Raw genomic sequence first — 17,602 nt, 5'->3', positions numbered from 1 at the left:
ATGAAAGATATTGTGATTTTATTGCGGAATCCAAAGTTACAGCCGATTTGGAGGTGTTTTGATTAGTGAAATTATCAGTCAAAGGTTGAATCAAGAAGGTTTTAAAAATTAGGGTTTTGACATTTAACCACTTAATTTTCAGAATTAAAGCACAAATATGAATTGATAATTTGCAATAGAAGGGTAGATCTGAAACAAGCATTAACAATTAAACATTTCACAAGTTTAATTACTAAAAAGAAAATTTTAGGGTTTTTATGCAATTAGCCTCTAAAATTTGCAAAAGATCAAACATGGAAATATAATTAGGAAAGCAAAATTTTCAGATCTAACCATGAATAATCAGAATGAGGATGTTCACGTCGGGTTCACCAAAATGTAAAGCGGAAAAATCGAACCCTAGTCGTTCTCCCCTCCCCAACTCCAAGGAGAGAGAAGGGAGAGTCACTAGGGTTGATGGTTTTCACTTGGGAAAGACTTTACATTCAAAAGAGGGGTTGAAACCCACAAGATCCAATCCCACGCAATGCAAGATTGGATTCTAAATGAGTTTCAAGGGTTAAGACATCAAGGATACCCTCTTTTGTAAAGAATGTAGATAGAAAGATTGAACTAGGAATGCATGTAAAGTAGGAAAGATTCGCTTATAAACAGAGATAGGAATATGATATGAAGCTGCGGACCTGGAATTAGCAGTAAAATGTCGAGACGGTGCTGTTCTGCAAATTTGAGCAAAAGTTGATGGGACGATGGCGCCCGGCGTGCACACGGTCCTCCGAAAAATCCGCGAAACGAAGGTGGATCTGTTCATCTATGCGAAGGTGTAATGTATGTTGTATGTAATGTGTTGTAAGTGATCTCCTCTTCAATGGTTGAATCCTTGTCTTGAATGCAACACTTAGCCTTGAATGGAGACTTAGAATGATCAATTGCTTGAAGGAATGCTTGAATGCTTGAATGTTTGAATATTGCTTTCGCGCCTTGCTCACATATGTCCTCCTCCCTTTTTAAGAGAGGAAATGTAGTTTATATACTTTCCAATTAGGGTTAAAAGACTAATTTTCCCGACCTTAGGCTGACCAGGAAATGTTATTTTCCAATTTGCAAACATAAAGACCCGAGACCCAAAAGAGACCGGGCCCAAAAATAGGGCCAGGGACCAAGGCGCTGGGCGCCATGGTCCTGGGGGACTAGGGTGCTGAGAAATGCAGTTTTTGGTGTCATGAACAAGTTTCGGGGTCTCCATTCAGGTTCCGTGTTGCATCGCCATCGTGAAGACCCAAATGCAGTCGAAATTGCAAGTGTAGCAATTTTAGGACGCTACAATATGTTTATCGAAAAGCTATCAAAGGATAGGTCATTGATGATCAATTAGCTGAAGCACCCTTACAAGATGACATACCATTGCACACAGCTAAATTTTGTAGAGCTGGCAAGCCTTACGGTGGCAGAAGGTCACACGAGTGAATGGGTGGTGATTGTTTTCTCAGCTGATATATTGATGGATGAGATGCATAGACTACTCTAGTAGCTTGAGAGAGATCTATTTGGGCTTGTTCAAGTCTTTCTAGAGCATTTAAATTTGTGATATAATAGTATGGATACTCCATTAAGGTTGCGAGGTTTAAAAAGGCAAATGGCTTTTTCAAGCGAAAATAAGGATGATAGGTTGAAAGGCATTCTTGTCTTCCCTCATGATCTGGTTATAAGGGTTGTTTGGTGTATCTTGGGGGGGGAATATACTAGTAATGAAGATAGAACTAGGGTTAATTCAGAATTAGCAGCTATGTTTTTAGTTGTGGCTCTCCATTTTGAGTCTGACAAAGAAATGGTTAAAAAATTGTGTCTAAGTGTGTTTAAAAAGAATCTCTTGGGAGAATTGGATAAGTTTGTAATCAATGTGGAAAAAGACCTGACTATTATGAAGATGAGACACTATGATCATTTCATGTGGAAAAACAAAATTAGTGCCACGGTTCACTATTTTAGAACTTGAGGACGAGAACAAATTTGAGGAAAGAAAAATGTAGCACAATCTCAATTTATTGATGTGGATTTTGTTGGCAATTGACACTCATTTGATTGGTTTCAATATGTTGTCATTGATGGCAACATGTTCTAGCTTTCATTCCTTGGTTTGGTTGTTTATCGGAAGACATTTCACCACCACTGGCACCGGCACCGAAAGGTATCTTCACCAGCAGGAAGGATTCTTTGGGTACCGGCATTGGAGGCTGACATGACTTCATTAGGTTACCGGTATTGGAGGCTGATATCGTTTGGGAGATCCATCAATCGGCAATTTATTTTAATATTCATGTAAATATGTAATGAGCTGACATGTATATTTATTTTGTAATTATCTATGTATGTCGACATGAGGCATGAAGGATTGTAAGGGTATATAGGTCAGTTGATTAGATCATTTTGTGATATGTATGAAATGTGTTAAGGGATATGAGAGTGATATTTTTTAATGAGATGAATATTTTAATGCAAATATTATGTAAGAGGTTATTCTGGTAAGGGTTTAGGGTTTCAAAACCAGAACAGTCAGAGCTTGAATAGAAACTCTATCAGGCATAATAGATGCATTATATGATTTCAGTTTTATGATTTCTTATTCAAAGTGACTGTAGTCAGTGAGACTCCTTTGTGATGAGCGGTGTGCTCTAGGTTGTAAGCCTTCCTGCAAGTGCATGCCCCCATATTTTGTAATATCTTTTCATATGGCCAATGGATTGATATTGTGGGTCACAAATCCCACTGTGGTTTTTCCTCTTTGAGGTTTTCCACATATAATTCTTCGTGTTATGGTATTAATTTGTGTGATTGGCTTATTGATTGCTTTACTTCTTACAATCATGTCTATGTGACTACAACTTGTTTCGGTACCTTGTCGGGCTATAGGCCTCAATCATTTTTGCATGACTTCAAGGGATAATTTCGAATGGATTTCCTAACTAGGAACTATAAGATAGAGGCTACTTGATTCACCTCCAAAAAGGGGACAATCTTTGTGCAAGAGAGATAGTAACTGATGCAGAGTGTCTTGGAGCCTTGTTTGTTTAACCTTCCTGAGTGAATTGTCCTACTCATCCCTACAACTACTCAATTCCTTCATATGGTACTTGGTAAGGGTTATGACAATGAGACCTCCAAGGTCTGAACCTTCTTGACTTTCCTCCTAGGTGTAGCCAATGTTTTTTGGATAATCAACTCCTCCACTTGAGGTTTTCACCTTAGCTACTCACACTCACCTCTCCTGGGCTCCAACCACTCCTGCTAGGATCTTAACACACCAACTCTCCTTATGGTTTCCCAATGCATTAATAAGGTGTCTTCATTTTTTTTTTAAGTTTAAGACTCACCAATTCCATCACCATGGTTTCTCAAGCCTTCTAGGTCTCTACCGACACCTAAATAGGCCTAATTGCATTAGCCCTCCTTAAGCGGTTTTGGGGGTTTAATTTGCAAAAGTCCCAAACATGCCTAGTAATAAATCATATTTGGATACCCTTTTAAAATTTGTAGAAAATACTAGAAAAGTGCATCTGGTTTATCCGTACAGGTGTGGTTTCCAATGCTGCACTATTTTGTAGGGTTTTAGGCTTAACCGGTGGATTAACAAACTTGGTCTAGAACCTTTCACCAGTCAAAACTCCCACCCTAAAAACCTTGGGAACCTTCAAGGAAACTCTGAGGGCTTTCCATAAATATTCTACTTGGGCCAGCATCAATTACCAAGTGCTCACAAATCGCATTTTGCTTACTGTCTTAACTCACCTACTCTTAGCGGTGAGCCTAGGTCTTCATTGTTTCTCCTCCTCCTGGACCTGAAACATCACACACCCTATTCCAAAACTATATAAAGACCCTAACCTAAAATTATTAATGATTACAACATGTTCCATCAAAGAATGCCTAGGCTAGAGCCATTTCTTGCTCTTAAACCCTAGTTGCAAGAGTTTTGCTCCTAGTTGCAAAGAATGACAAAAATCTTCACAACCTGGAACAATCAAACCTGCAAATCAACCTTATTGAAAGAAAATACAATGAAAATACAAATATGGCAATGATTTTACACCATCCAGTCCGTACTAGACCGTACAACCAATGAAAAACAAGAGAAAACTATCAAAAAACAAGTGGAAACAAGATTGTTTCACAAACCAGAAACTTGCTCTTGCATTTCCAATCCTCCAACCAATACAATGAAGTGAAATTTGGATTATATCAACTAGTTTATTCAGTTAAACCAACTACCTAACGCCCATATCCAAAAAAAATGCAACTTTTGCAAGAAATTACAAAATGTTGCTCAACAACTTTTGACAACTTTTGCTCTAGGATGCAATTTTGGATTCTATTTCATTCTAAGACTCTTGAAGGTCCTAAAACACCTTAAAGGACCTAAACACAACTCAATTGAATCCTAATCCATGAATATATTCATCTAGAGTATTCTCCTGTGACCTACCTAAGCAACTCACTTCTCAAGCTAGCAGCATCCTGAGCACAATTGACTCAAACCAAAATTTGGACAACTCAACCATAGCTCTATTAAGTCCTCAATGGTTGGTCCATTATTACATCACACATTAACACACAAACTAACATAAAATAAAATCTTATATTCTCGGAGTGCTAGGTGCCCTACACCATACTCCCATGGGTCAAAGAACTCAAGTCCCTTGAGTTATAAGGTCTGAAATCTCCCCTCCATGATGAAGTATATTTGCCTTTGACATCCACATGGCATCTGAATCTGGTAATCCTTTCCACTTAACAAGATAGTTCTTGTAAACTCCCTTCCTTGTCTTTTTTACTATCTTGGTATCCAAGATACTCTCTAACTCAACTGGTTGTCTAGGTGGCAAATCCATTACCCAATCTTCATGAATCGATGATGTCATGTCTTTCTGATTAATTGGTGACTCTCCTTTGTATGGATAGAGATCACATACATTAAAGATAGGAGATATTCCCAAGGTAGGTGGAAATTCAACCTCATAGGCATTCTACCCATACTTGTGCACCACCTTGAGAGGTCCAATTTTCTTCATCATGACCTTGATAGGCTGCCCTTTTGGAAGTCTCTCCTTCCTGAGGTATGCCAATAATAAGTCTCCTACCTAAAATGGTAGCTTCCTCGTTTTATCAACTTGAACCTTCTACTGCTTGGATTTTTGTTGTAAGGACTGCCTTACCTTATCATGCACCTCTTTTTAATGCCTTCTACAAAGTTCTCCTCTTGTGCACTCTTGGGTGCCATTGAACTGAGATCTCTGAGCTCTAATATTCCCTAGGATGGAATCCATACACTATCTCAAAAGGACTTTTATCGGTGCTATGGTTCACTGAATCATTATATGCATATTCTGTCCGTCCAAGTACTAGATCCCAAGTCTGCCCATGTTGTTTGGTAAGACATCTTACAAAATTACCCAATGACCAGTTAACTACCTCTGTCTAACCATCTAATTGATGATGATAGGCAGATGTAAAAGATAATTTGGTGCCCAACTTCCTCCATAGTGTCCTCCAAAAGTGACTCAAAAACTTTACATCTCTATCACTCACAATGCTAATTGGAAGACCATGAATTTTGACTATCTCCTTGAAGAAGAGGCATGCAATATAAGTGGCATCATTGGTGTTCTTGCAAGGTATGAAATGTGCCATTTTGTTGAACCTATCTACTACCACATACACACTATCAAATCCTCTAGGTGTCCTAGGCAAGCCTAACACAAAATCCATGCTCAACCATTCCCAAGGCCTCTGAGGCATGACCAAGGGCTGATATAGACCTGCATTGCTTGAGGTTACTTTTTCTCTTTGGAAGATGGTACATTGCTCTACAAACCTTCTCACTTCCAATTACAACTTGGGCCAATAATAAAACCTACCAACCTGCTCCAAAGTCCTATCAATGCCAAAATGACCTCCTAGACCTCCTTGATGCTTCTCTTGAATAATATTTTGTATCATAGAACATTGAGGTATGCAAAGAAGATGACCTTTGAATATAAAACCCTCTTGTACCATGTATTCTGAATAAGAGACATATGAGGTATTAGAAAAATCAATACAAACATTATATATCTCTACAAAATCCTTATCATCCTAGTAGAGTTCTTTTAACTCACTCAAACCCAAACTTTGCAATTGAATCTCATGCATGGTCATGATTCTCCTACTTAGTGCATCAGAAACTTTGTTGGTTTTCCCTTTCTTATTTTTAATGGTGAATGTATAAGATTATAGTTACTCAACCCACTTTAGGTGTCTTTGGTTCAACTTCTCTTGCCCATTGAGAAAACTAAGAGCATGGTTGTCAGTGAAGACTACAAATTCTTTGGGCAGCAAGTAGTGACACCATTTTTTCAATGCTTGGACCATTGCATACAACTCCAAGTCATATGTGGAGTACCTTTTCTTAGCTTCATTTAAATTTTCTGAGAAGAAAGCTATAGGATGTCCCTCTTGGCTTAAAACTGCCCCTATTTCCCTTTGGCTTGCATCACATTCTATTGTAAACAACTGATTGAAATCAGGAAATATAATGGTTGGTAGCTCTGCTATCTTGGTTTTGAACATCTCAAACCCCTTATTGGCTTCCTTTGTCCACTTAAAGTGACATTTAATCCCTCCTTTAATAGTATTGAGAATAGGAGCACAAACATGGCTAAAGTTTCTCACAAACTTCCTATAAAAAGATGCCATTCCATGACAGCTTATAACTTCAATTATGCCCCTAGGGATAGGCCAATTAAGTATTGCTTCTACCTTACTTGGATCCGGTTTTAAACATCCATGAGAAATAACAAAACCAAGGCATACCAGCTCTGTTTTAAAAAACTCACATTTTTCAAGGTTAATCTTGAGTTGAGCCTCCTTCAACTTTTTCAAAACCATCTCCAAATACTTGAGGTGTTCCTCCTTGAACTTGTTGTAGATCAAAATGTCATCAAGGTATACAATTACAAATATACCAATAAACTCAACTAAGACTTCATTCATGAGCCTTTGGAAGGTACTAGGTGTATTGTTGAGGCCAAATGGCATTACCAACCACTCATATAAGCCTGCATTGGTTCTAAAGGTTGTCTTCCATGCATCTCCAGGTCTGATTCTGATCTAATGGTAACTAGACTTTAATTCCACCTTGGTGAAGTAGCTTGCACCTCCTAGATTGTCTAATAGGTCCTCAATCCTTGGCATATGAAACCAATACCTTATGGTAATCTTGTTGATTTCTCTGGAGTTTGTGCACATTCTCCATTTGCCTCCCTTCTTAGGCACTAACACAGTAGGAACAACACATGGACTCAAACTTTTCTTGACAAACCCTTTGTCTAAGAGTTCTTGCACTTGTTTACCGATCTCTTCATTTTGACTAGGTGTGATTTTGTAGGCAACTTTGTTCAGTAGATTGGCCCCTGGTATTAAGTCTATTTGATGATTTAGATCTCTCATTGGAGGAAAGGAATCAGGTAAGTCATCCCCTATCACTTCTGCATAATGTTTGAGTAGTTTTTGCACCTCTTGAGGCACTTCACTCATTAGATCTGCCTTACCTTCTTCATTAACTTTCAACACTATAGCGTGGCCTTGATGTCCTTCTTGTTTCAACACTTTGAGAAAATCTTTTCCACTCATCAGCATCACACTTGAGCCTATTTTTTTTTCTTCCATTGGTTCAAGTAGTGGATCCGTTTGATACTTTTTCCCATTCTTGGTGATAAGATAGTTGTTCTTCTCCCCATCATGGGTAGATTTCACATCATACTGCCATGGACGGCCCAACATCAAATGACAAGAATCCATAGGCAATATGTCACATAATGATATATCCTTGTACTCACCAATTTCAAAATCCACCCATGCTTGTTCATCAACCAATACATGTTGACCCCGGTTGAGCCATGACACCTTGTAGGGTGTGAGGTGAGGTAATCTTTTTAGTTTGAGTTTGTCTACCATTTCAATAGAGACAATATTCTCAATGGAACCTAAATCTACAATCACTTTACAAATCTTTCCATGTGACCTACAAGTGGTCCTAAACAAGCTTTTCCTTTGTGGTGGCTCTTGAGCTTAGGGTATCTTGAGCACTATTCTCCTCATCATCAAATTTTCTCCCTCTGTAACTAGGCCTGCTTTGTTGATTGAAGAAGTTACACTCTGAGTGTCCTCTTCTTGCAACAATTGAGTTCTTCTTTCCCCCATGTATGAACTTGTGGAGCTTGAGGATTTTCCCGGGCACTTACTTATGGTATGCCCAACTTGATTGCAATGATAACACCTACTGGTGAAAACTGTATTTCCTCTACCTGAGTTTCCAAACCTGCCCCTAAAATTGCTCCTTCCTCTATAGGATCCTCTAAATTTTGATCTTTGAGAGTCTCCACTACCTTCTTGGCCTTGCTTCTCTTCACTTCTTGATGATTGCTGCCATCTACCAAAGTTCCCTCTACCTCTGAAATTATTTCCTCCCCTATGTTTCTGATTTTTCTCACTCCTCCTTTTGATCTTCTCTTCTGCCCTTACGGCCAACTGAAAACACTTATGGATGGTGTCTGGTGTGAGGATACTTATTTCATCTTGTATATTTTTTCTAAGGCCATTCATATACCTGGACAACTTCTCCACCTCATTCTCATGCTTCCTAGCCCTCAAACTGAGCTTATGGAACTCTTTTGTGTATGCATTGACATCTAACTCCCTTTGTTTCAGATTTTGTAGTCTCTTATGAATTTGAACTTCATAATATCCTTGATGTAATTGTGCCTTAAGTCTGATCTTCATATGCTCCCATGAAGTTATCTTCTTTTTGTCATCTTGTATCCTTTCTTCTTACATTATATTCCACCAAACCAATGCTGATCCTCTCATTCTTGATTTGGCCACATTAACTCTTTTCTCTTCTGCTACATCTTTGTAATCAAAATGATTATTGAGAGCTTCTATCCAATCTAGAAACTCTTCTCCATTGAGGTTTCCTCCATATGTGGGTAATCCATCCAAATTTTCCTTAGAAATGGATTTGACTACATCTAGGAATAACTTTTGGTCTTGAGGCATAGCTGCTACTACTGGTTCCTCTCCATCTTCCACTTCTTCATCAATTTCATCACCCCATTCTGTCTTAACCTTTCCCTTCTCCTTCTTTACCTCTCTGGTTCCTCTGCTTCCTTTTGCATCCTTCAATCCTTCTATCATCTATGCCAGCATCTGCCTGATGGCTTCTGGAGTCATTTCCTTTGGAGGCATTGAACTTGCTTATGATTCTTCACAATCTAACATACACCAGATATTTCAAAGAATGGATCTGATACCACTCTAATGCAGAGAGTCTTGGAGCCTTGTTTGTTTCACCTTCTTGAGTGACTTGTCTTACTCAACCCTACAACTACTCAAGTCCTTCCAATGGCACTTGGTAAGGGTTATGACAATGAGACCTCCAAGGTCTGAACCTTCCTCACTTTCCTCCTAGGTATAGCCAATGGTTTCTGGAAAATCAACTCCTCCTCTTGAGGTTGTCACCTCAGCTACTCACACTCACCTCTCTTGGGCTCCAACCACTCCTACTAGGATCTTAACAGACCAACTCTCCTTATGGTTTCCCAATGCATTAATAAGGTGTCTTCATTGTTTTTTTAATTTTAATACTCACCAATTCCATCGCCCTGGTTTCTCAAGCCTTCTAGGTCTTTACCGACACCTAAATAGACCTAATTTCATTAGCCCCCCTAGAGCAATTTTTGGGGTTTAATTTGCAAAAGTCCCAAAAAATCCTAGGAATAAATCATAGATTCGGACACCCTTTTGGAAGTTGTAGACAATAGTAGAAACATGCATCTGGTTTATCTGTACAGGTGTGGTTTCCAATGCTGCATTATTTTGTGGGGTTTTAGGCTTAACAAGTGGATTGACAAACTTGGTCTAGAACCTTTCACTAGTCAAAACTCCTACTTTAAACACCTTGGGAACCTTCAAGGAAACTCTGAGAGCTTTCCATACATATTCCACTTAGACCTGCATCAATCTCCAAGTGCTCACTTAGATATTCCACCTAGACCTTGGGAATCTTCAAGGAAACTCTGAGGGCCTAGGTCTTCATTGTTTCTCCTCCTCCTGGACCTACAACATCACACACCCTATTCCAAAACTATATAAAATCCCTAACCTATCATTCTTAATGATTATAAAAAGTGCCATCAAAGAATGCCTAGGCTAGAGCCATTTCTTGCTCTTAAACCCTACATGCAAGGGTTTTGCTCCTAGTTGCAAAGAATGACAAAAATCTTCACAACCTGGAACAATCAAACCTACAAATCAACCTTATTGAAAAAAAATACAATGAACCTACAAATATTGCAATGATTTTACACCATCTAGTCCGTACTGGACCGCACAAGCAATGAAAAACAAGACAAAATTATCAAATACCTAGTGGAAACAAGATTGTTTCACAAACCAAAAACTTTCTCTTGCATTTCCAATCCTCTAACCCATATAATGAAGCAAAATTTGTCTTATATCCACTATTTTAGTTGTTTCAACCAACTACCTAACACCCATAACCAAAAAAAATGCAACTTTTTCAAGAAATTGCAAAATGTTGCTCAACAACTTTTGACAACTTTTGCTCGAGGATGCAATTTTGCAGTCTATTGCATTTTAAGACTCTTGAAGGTCCTCAAACACCTTACAAGACCTAAACATAACTCAATTTAATCCTAATCCATGAATACATTCATCTAGAGTGTTTTCCTGTGACCTACCTAAGCAACTCACTTCTCAGGCTAGCAGCATCCTCAGCACAATTGACTCAAACCAAAATTTGGACAACTCAACCATGGCTCTACCGAGTCCTTAATGGTTGGTCCATTATTACATCACACATTAACACACAAACTAAAAGAAAATAAAGTCTTACATTCTTGGAGTTCTAGGTGCTCTGCACTAGTAACTCTCCCAAGATACTTTCCATTTCGTGCCCCCATTAGCATTTGGAGTTGGCTAATATGGCATTGAGAATCCATTGTGTGAGAATCAATGGTCATATTCTGATTAGCTATTGGGTGTGTACCTGAGTCTGCAAGCAAATGTTTTCTTCTCTAAGCCAACTTTTGTAGGGTTAGTGGATTGTGCTTGAAGTCATTATACATCTTGTGTGTTTACTGTGTTTTCATCCTTGAAACTGAAACTGAAATACTGAAATTGGAGAAAACAATCAACAACGTCAAAAACTCAGTGATCAAAACTTTGTCCTTGTCAAAATGTGGTCTCTATCAGTGATCAAAACTGTCCTAGTCAAAATATCATCTTAGTTAGTGATCAAAACTCTATCTGTGTCAGAAACTCATCTCTATCTAGTCCTCTGTCATTCGAGTCTACTGAATTATCGTCTAGCTATATACCTGTTGTTGTATGAGTCTTAATTGGTCCTGTCAGAATTGTCGTCCTGTTCTTCAGAATTGACGTTGTGGTCCTACAGAATTGTCGTCTGACCTTAAGTATACTATCATATGAATAATCATTATCCTCATCATATTTTTGTCTAGAGGACACTAAACTGTCGTGCGAGTATAGGCAGCAACTAGTACGAGAAACTATTTGTTTCGTCTGGGAGCTGCTAAATTGTCGTCTGGGTCTTAATACTCTATCATACGAATTTATGATTTTGTCAGTCTAGAAACTAGTCTATTTACACACTTTTCTAGAATTGTCATACTTGCCTAATAATTCTACAATGAGCGTAAATCTGGTCATCATAATTCTGAGCATAAACAATCTTGATAGTGTACCCCTGTCGTTGTGTTGCACAATTTTGTCGATCATCTTTCAGCTAGTTCAATCAAACTTGTCAAACTAAGTTAATTAGATCACATCTTATACAAGATAGATCATTCCTAAAACCAGACTGAGTCTTAGTCACTTCTCTCAAATCACTACGTTAAACGAATAACTAGCTTCAATTTGATATTGAGATCTGCATCACTCCTAGCTCTCGGTCACATCGGTTATAAATTCCTATTCAAACCAGAAGTTCTCGTAAGAAAGATGCCAAAGGTAAAGGACAGTCCTTTTCATTACAGAAGACCTCATTTATAACAAACCTTCATCGTCAAATATACCAATTTTTTATCAATCCTTATCTCCCACCATGTTTGGAGAAAGGCAAGAAAGAGAAGCTCCTAAACACGATACTTATGACAAAATCAGCACCCATGCTAATGATAGTGATTCCTCATCTAGTGAGTCTAAAGCCTCTGAACCTACAAAAGTTGTTATAAATAACTATCAAAAGGATAAAGATTTCCAAAAAATGATGAAGATTATCATGGCTAGAGAAAAAGAAGATTATTTTCTAGAGCTAGCAAAACAAGGTGCTAAACTTCCCACTGATTATATCATTGAAACCCTTATCACTAAAGAGGAAGAGACACTCTTAGTGCTGATAAAAAAACAATTACAAGTGCTATAGACTGAAATCAAATAAATGAAAAACAAGGATAAATAATCTACACAATATTCTTTAGACATGATCTACCCGTTCCCTTTTGACAAAAATCTTCATATGCCTCCATTTCCTTCAAGAGTGGAGATTCCTAAGTTTGACAAAGATGATGGTAATCTAGATACTCAAGACCATGTCAGAGAATTTTGTGCTTTATGTATGGAGTTCATGTACGAACAGATGTATCTCATGCGCCTTTTCCCAAGGAGTTTAAGAGGACAAGCTATGGAATAGTTTTCAAGCCTACCTATAGGAATTAAATCTTTCAAGGAATTAGTTGAATTGTTTCTCCAACTAGTCACTATGATCGAGCTTTGCAATACCAAACAGAAAATAGGAGAACCTTTTCTCACTTTTCTTCAACATTGGAGAAAGATGTTCTCTAGATATTCACGGCCTATTCTAGATTCTGAGAAGATGGACATTTTTGTCAATAACCTAATCCCTTAATTGAAATACAATATCCAAATTCAAGTGTACCCTTCATTCAACAAAATGGTAGAGGAGGTTAAAAATGATAATGGGTAGGGTAAGGAGGGGGATGATATCCCGGTTGTGGGCAGCAATGAGGATTTGAATGCTCAAGGTCTGTGGAAAGAGGATCAAGAGGACAAAAGGGGAAAATCCAATGATTATGTTGGAGAAAATGAGAGTATTAAGGGTTTTTGTGATATCGTCAGCATAATGGTGAAAGACATAGGCAGCCTGAAGAAGGATATGAATGTTGTCAAAAGAGCCATGATAGGCGACAAACCTCTGTCTGAAAATTTCAAAGAATTGGAAGTGGCTATTAATAATGTTGAAGCCATTGAAAACATGGTGAGTAAAATTATTGAAACTAAAAAAAAGGTTAAGGAGATGGAAGGAAATAAAGAGGTGAAAGGGATGGAAATTGCTATGAACAATCTAGGTAGCAGAGTTGATAGGATGGAACTCATAGTAAAGAAGATAGATGAACAAAACTTCCAGATTCTCAAAGCCTCAGTGGACAACATGAACATTTTGATTAACAGATTTGATAACATTAAAGATAAAGAGGGTGACAAGGATCAACTGGATAAAAAAGGTCACGAGAAGAGGACTAGAGCCAACACCAGGAATAAGGGCGACATCAATGGTAGAGAGCTGGATGAGTTAAAGACCTCTACGAACAACATGAAGTAGATGGTGGTCCATGCTGAAGATATCATGAAAAATATCTAGTTGTCTCGGTCTCGGTCTTTGTCTTAGTCTTTGTGTTGTTTTTTTTCTTTCCTTTTACTGTCTTTTTGTGGTTCTTAATGTTAAGTATGTTGATATCCCTTTTTGTTTGGGTGGGATCAGTTTTTGTTGTTGGAGTGATCAGGCACGGTTCTTTCAAGTTCTATTGCTCTCCTGATTTGTAAAAGGTTCAGGTTCCTTTCAAAAACCTATTTTTACTTAATCAAAAAAAATTGGTAGATAGTGCCCTCGTAATGGAAGATGTTCTTATAAAGAAAGGGGATATATCACTTTGGAAAGAAATGCAACAAGGTTCTAGTTCCAAAGAAAAGAATAAATATTGGAAATACGATAAAGATAACAACAAAAATGTTGTTAATGATGGAGTGGTGGACATTATTAAACCAAAATCAAAACCCACAATATTTAATCTGGTTAGCGGCACACAAGCCCTCAAAGTAGCTGAAACTGCGGTGAAAAACCTTTTGAAGAAATCAAAAGAGTGGTTTAAAGAGAAACCTTGGCTTTCAAATCCTAAACACGATTTCACTCCTTTGGAGGAATCATATGAATCAACTCTTAAAATTTTATTGGCAAATGATCTGATAACATTTCCTTCCAACTCTAGACCATATGATCAAGATGTTAAACCCAAATGGTGGAGGGAAAATGAGTACTGTGAATATCATCGAAACAAGGGTCATACAACAAACAACTGCATGAAACTCAAACACGAGATTCAAGACCTCATTGATGCTAGCAAAATTGTTGTTGGAAATGACACGACTAATGGTGATCATAAAGCCTTCAAAGATCCTTTACTTTCTTATGAACAAGGTGATTCCTCAAAATCTAAGGGAGGTGCCAAATTCAATCACACCTATGCCAATAATGACAATGTGATCAACATGATTGAATCTTCCCAATTTGAGTATTGCGACATGATCATAGTCAAAGAAGGTTACTCTCAAAGGAACTAGTTCCTCAACTCCTGATCAAACAACATCAAACCTACATACTTCTTCAAACAGACAACCAAATATGATCATGACTAAATATAAGTAGTTGGCTTCATCATCCTCTCCTGGTTACAACATTGTCGAACAATTAAAGCGAACCACCGCTCAAATCTCCATTTTTGAATTGCTTAAGATCTCTTTTGCTCATAGAGAGATCTTGGACAAAGCTTTGCTCACTACTAACATCCCTACAGATTTAGATGTAGATCAGTTTCAATATATGGTGGGTCACTTGACTTCGCCTCATTATCTCACCTTCTCTGAAGAAGATGAAAATTCACTAAATGACCCACATAACCAGCCATTACACATCAAAGCTATGACCCATAAACACCGAGTCAAACGTGTTTTGATAGATGGAGGTGCTGGGTTGAATATTTATACCTACAGTTTACTGACACAGTTGGGATTTTTTGAACATGTCATTGATCCAACAAAGAAAATAACAATCAAAGCTTATGATGATGAAGAGAGAACCTCTAAAGGTTTGGTACTATTACCAATCAGGGGAGGACCTATGGAGAGATATGTTATTTTTCAGGTGCTTGACCTTCCTCTTTCCTACAACATCTTGCTATGCGGGCCATGGATTCAAGAAATGCATGCAGTACCATCTACCTATCATCAGTGTTTGAAATTTCCTTATAACAGAGTTGAAGTCAGTATTCTTGTTGATAGAAGTTACATCTATAGTGCATTACAAAAATGTACTGATACCTTTGTTCCTCATAATAGAGCAGCCTCTGTAGCTGAAAGTTCAGAAACTTTGATGAAAGGCTTAGAAAAGAAATTGAAACTAACATGTATTGGCATGGATGGATACAAGATAGAACCTGTAATTTCACTAATGTCTCTTCCTCCATCGCCAAGACAACTTCGAAAACCATCTGAGACTATGAAGCCACAAAATTCAACTCCAAATGTCATTTATGGTGGTACTTTTGTATAGTCCTCTACTTCCCTTGCAGATGAAATAGAAGAGGAGGTTGTTCTCAAATGGATTTTCAAAGAAGATAGTGAAAACAAAGAAGTGCAACATTGTGAGATTTCCTCTGAACAATATGGTCCAGGCTCTAAGATGATTCAATGCATGGGATATCCAGGTACCGGTCCTCTAGGCAAGTGTCAAGAAGGTATTGTTGAACCTATTCAGCTACAAACTAAGTCTGCAAATGATAAAGTTGGACTTGGATACCATTTAGAGGAGTCATCATATCATAAACATACTTCTCATCATCAATTTAAGTGGAGGAAAAGGATACTACCTTCAACATCACAGGAAGTAAATACTCAGCAAACTCAGGAAGAGTATGAAAAAGAACAAGAATAATTGGCAATAAAGAGAGAAGAAGAAGCTTGTAATCAAGTTCCAACTGTATCAATAGTGATATTACAAGGAGTAGAAATCCCATAAGATATGAGAGAAGAAATGGAAGGAATTAAAGGGTTGTTTGCACCACTGAACATTTTGGTCACATACATAAGTAGAATGCAAGTAGATGATTCAGAAACAGACTCAAATGAGTATGAATGGGGTCCAGAGCCTTTGTCAAATGCATCTACTAGAGAAACTCCTAAAAAACCTAGTGATACCATAGATGAAGCACAAGAGATAGTGCGCTTAAAACTACAAAAGGAAATAGAGGAAATCAAACTAAAAAGATAAGAAGACTATGAACAAAAACTGAAAGAAGAAAGAACACAAGAAAATTCTTCACCTACTATATCTCCCTTTAATGAGATAGATAAAATTAGGTATGGGACTACAAATGAAGAATTGGAGGCTACAGAAGCAGGATCGGTCATTAGTCTAGAGGAAGCTGAATGGAAAAGACGACAGAGACTAACAAAGTCAACAACGTTATGTCAACAATTATGTCAACTACAAGTGATCATTGAACCAAATCATGAAGGAACTTGTAGCATCAAAGATGTAGATATTGATACTATACATACTTTCACTAAGCCACTTGAAGATGAGTCAGAGGATTCATCTTCTGACTCTGATCACTCTGAAATAAAACCTATTTATGACATTAGCTATTTGACACCAAACTATGACTACTTCGTCATGAATGTTTAAAATTTGTTTGTTGAATCTGTTACTGTTGAACCATGATATGTAGTCTAGTCCAAAGTAGAGGATAGTGCTAGTGGTAGCTCTATTGGATTATGTCCCCTAAATAGCAACGCAAACTTTGATAATCATGTTATAACTCTTCTTGGTCTCGAGATGCTTACGCAAGGTAGTCTTCTGGGACTCAACTTGTCAGTCTAAGGTTGTGATGATAATACCATGAATTCCCTTGAATCTGTTAAATCTTTATCCCCAATACATCCTAAGCTTATTGACTGTACTCTCCAAGATCAACCTTTGAATATTCCTACCTTTGAAAATGACTATACATTAGCCAATTATTTTAATGCAGTTGAACAAATGGACTCTTCCACCAGTGAAAAAAGTGAGATCATAACAGCAGCAAATGTCAAGTATCTTAGTCACAAATAATAAAAATAAAGGACGAACCTAATGGTGAAAACCTCTCTGAGGTGCTTGAAGGTGAGATACTTGACATTTTGCCTGATCACTTTCAAGAGCGATGATCAGTGCTAATTGAACCTACACAACTAGTAAACATTGGTATAGAAGAAGCTCAACACACCATACAACTAGCTCAATCCTTGTATGCCGAAGAACTGAAAGAATTTGTTGATTTCTACACGAAAAAGAAGATCAATTTTGCATGGACATATGTTGATATGCTGGGTTTGGATCCTAACCTCATAATACATCATCTCTCTATCACTCCCAGAGTTAAACCTATTAAGCAAAAACTCCGAAAAATGCATC

The sequence above is a fragment of the Cryptomeria japonica genome, unplaced genomic scaffold, assembly GCF_030272615.1.
Source record: "Cryptomeria japonica unplaced genomic scaffold, Sugi_1.0 HiC_scaffold_13, whole genome shotgun sequence".
NCBI lineage: Eukaryota > Viridiplantae > Streptophyta > Pinopsida > Cupressales > Cupressaceae > Cryptomeria > Cryptomeria japonica.
Note: the sequence above shows the minus strand (reverse complement) of the source record.